The following is a 3,605-nucleotide window of genomic DNA, read 5'->3' on the forward strand; positions in this document are numbered from 1 at the left end:
AAGAGTAAGCAGGGTGGGGCCGAGGGAAAAACACTTTTCAACATGACTATCGCCCTGATGACTCTGTTTATTCCAGTTTGTCTTTGTCAGTGCCGTGTAATAACCGCACTAAGACATATGACAAACAGTGAAACTGCAACGACATAGTGAATGATGACACACACACACACACACACACACAAAACAGCCCTTCCTTGGTGTGAGAACACAGATCAAACTGGGATACTTTACACATTACATCCCCCTACAACCGTGACCTCCGCCCCCATCCTTCTCTTCTAACTCTCTCCCATTCTCCCTGTCTCATCCTTTCTGCAGCTCTGTCTCCCTTTACTGCCCCCCCCCTCTCTTGTCTTCTATTGCCTCATCTCCTCCTCTAGCTGGTGTAAGTAAGCAGCTTAAACACCTACAGGGTGCGACATCAGGGGGGCCCCCACGCGCCTCCAAATGCATTCAGTGCAGGCGGCATGGAGAAGGAGAAAAAGAAGGCAAGAAGAATGCTGAAAAGGAGAGAGAGCGGCTCATCTGTCTATTCTCTCCTTTTCCAGCTCTGCCTGGCATCGGGCGGCGCAAGTGTGGTTAAGGGAAGAAGCCAAGGCTGTCCCCTCACATTAGCCGGGGCTGAACCAGACAAGCCGTCAGACCCCCCCCCCCCCTCCCCCTCCCAAACACCACCACCAACACACACCCACCCACCCTGCCTAAACCCGTGGAAGACTGTCCTCCACTGCTCATCTCAACCCCCCCCCCCCCCCCTTCCACTCTCTCTCTCATCCTCTTTCCTCTTCTCTCCTCCGCTCGGCTCAGCTCTGCCATGGGCACCGGTCCCCAATCTCCAAGGTGATTATGACAAAAACGAACGACCCCCAAGAGACGGGGCCAGCAGAGATAAGAGAGAGAGAGAGAGAGAGAGAAAAGAAGATGGCAGAGGGAGAGAACGTGGAGGAGGAGGAGGAGGAGGAAGGGATTGGAAATGGATGATGTAACAGGGAATTTTGGCTGTGCATCTCGATTTTGGGTGGAAAGTTTCAGAACCAACCAAGCCGTTCATTTTAGCCCAGATCTATCTATCTATGTCTCCATCTCTCTTTTTGAATGATCTTTTGCTGACAGAAAGGCAGTCAACGAGGGCAGATTTTGACATTACTAAGTATATTTACTTATGCAACATATTCAAGTACAATTTTTAGATACTTGTATTCTTTACTTGAGTATTTCCATTTAATGCTACTTTGTTCTGTTGTCGTTAGAAGTTGCTTAGTAGATTTAACATTAAATTATATTATTTGGATAGATAGATAGATAGATAGATAGATAGATAGATAGATAGATAGATAGATAGATAGATAGATAGATAGATAGATAGATAGATAGATAGATAGATAGATAGATAGATAGATAGATAGATAGATAGATAGATAGATAGATAGATAGATAGATAGATAGATAGATAGATAGATAGATAGATAGATAGATAGATAGATAGATAGATAGAGAGAGAGCGAGCACTTTCAGGTCAAAGATAATTTGTTGTGGTGTAGAATGAGGTCGTGACCCCCCGCGGTCAGCGGGGTCAAATCAAACAGCCGTACGGAGCCCAAGAAGGTCATTAAAGAGAGAGAGAAGCCTGACATGGGGGGGGGGGGAGTGGGGAATGCTGTTAACCCCTTCCCCTGTCTCCCGACAGAAATGAGAGGAAGCGACGAGGAAGGAAATGTAGTGGAGGAGAAGGGATGAGAGGTCATATTATTGTAGCATAGCAACCCAGGTTTTCAGTGTGGGTTGAGGCAAAGCAATAATATATAATATTGCTGAGAGGTTAGACAGCTTAGAAGAACCTTTCAAGATGGATGTGGAACGAGAGGTGCACTTTCTGCTCGGAGGAAGGGGGAGGGAAGGTGGGAGAGAGGGTGGGGGTGAACCAGAGTCGTCCAAAAAGAAAAAAAATAGCCCAATCCTCCCATCTCCATCCACTCCCCTCATCTCTCTCTCTCTCTCTCTTTCTTTCTTTCCCTCCCTCGCCCTCCGCTCTGTGCATCATTAAAACAAGCGGAGTAGTGTTTCAGAGCGTAGGGGCTGCACTGAGACGGTGACCTCCACAATAAGAAGATGTTCTTGCTTCGGGGGGAAGAGAAGGTTGTTTTGTACTCCTCTCTCACTCTCTTTTTCCTTTTTTCTCCAACTATACTTCCAATGGAGTAAATGAGATTTGGATGGGGTGGGGGCGGGGGGGTAGTGGAGGAAGGGATCAAGAGGGTAGACAGACATGCAGAAAGGGAGATATGGAGATGCACATAGGGGGAGAGAGAGGGCAGTTCATGTTGGATTCATAACACAAAGAGCTAAGATATATATGATAAACAAGGAAAGATCTGAATAAAACCCTACAGTAAAGTGGCTAGGAGGGTAACAGTGAAGCAGAAGGGGGCTTAAACCTCAGAAATCGTACACATAAAAGGCCTATCCTTCATATTCAAATATAGTGTGTTCTCTCCACACACACACACACACGCACACGCACGCGCGCACACACACACACACACACACACACACACACACACACACACACACACACACACACAGACAGATAGATAGACACAGTCAGGTCAGCCAGGAGTCGGCCTTATCGAGCAATACCAAGACTTGGGCTATCTCTGTATTCTCGTCCAGGGGCATCTTTCCATTATATACATACAATGGACACAAAGGCCCACAGGGATGACATGCAGTCCTATGGGTGACATGAGGACAGGCAGTGGTGTGAACAGCCCCAGCAACCACACACACACACACACACACACACACTACCTCCCCACCCGCTTTGCACGTCACCTTCACACATAGAACAAAATGTGTGGGCAGCAGCGACGAGCGAGCGCAAACACATTCTCTGTATCCTCCAGATGATTATACATCCTTTAAATCCAATAACCACGATTCATTCTGCTTCTCCCCGGCGCCATTCTTCATTGGTATAATTCATTCATCTACACTTTCTTTGAGAAATCTGCTCATTCTTTGGCTTCCTTCCTCTCCTCCTTTGTATTTATGCTGTCCATCCTCCCTTCCGCTCTTGCCCCTCAACCCTTTCCGTCCACTCGTCCTCCTTACCGTCAATGCACTCCGTTCCCGTACTCTAAATTTGCCCTCTCTCTCTCTCTCTCTCTCTCTGAGGGAGGACTCTTCATAAAAGCCTTGTCGTTTCCCAATACTGATTTGAGTATCACTAAGCTGCACCTTCACACATGTTGTGGCCTCACACCTTGTGCCAAATATTCCTTTGTAGAGCCTTCCCCCATCCCCTGCCTGCACCTGGTAGAGATAGTGTTCTTTCAGCTGCAGGCTCATGCTTCCTATACAAGCCGGGGTTAGGATGGCACAAGAAGCACACAGCTGTTCCCCTTGGTAAATTGATAGTGAAGGGTAGCGGTGGATAGGGCTTCGAAAGCACCTTGTGCATCATGCTATTTTCTGACAGTTGTAGATTTTTGTTTCCTGTTTAATTCGATGTGACCGATTATGCCACTGTGTTCCTCATCAGGGAGGGGGGGGGGGGCACACTAGGAGGGGAAATTATTGTTTGACATCTAAAAGTTTTCCTCAAG

The sequence above is a fragment of the Ammodytes marinus genome (assembly GCF_949987685.1).
Source record: "Ammodytes marinus genome assembly, chromosome: 7".
Lineage (NCBI taxonomy): Eukaryota > Metazoa > Chordata > Actinopteri > Uranoscopiformes > Ammodytidae > Ammodytes > Ammodytes marinus.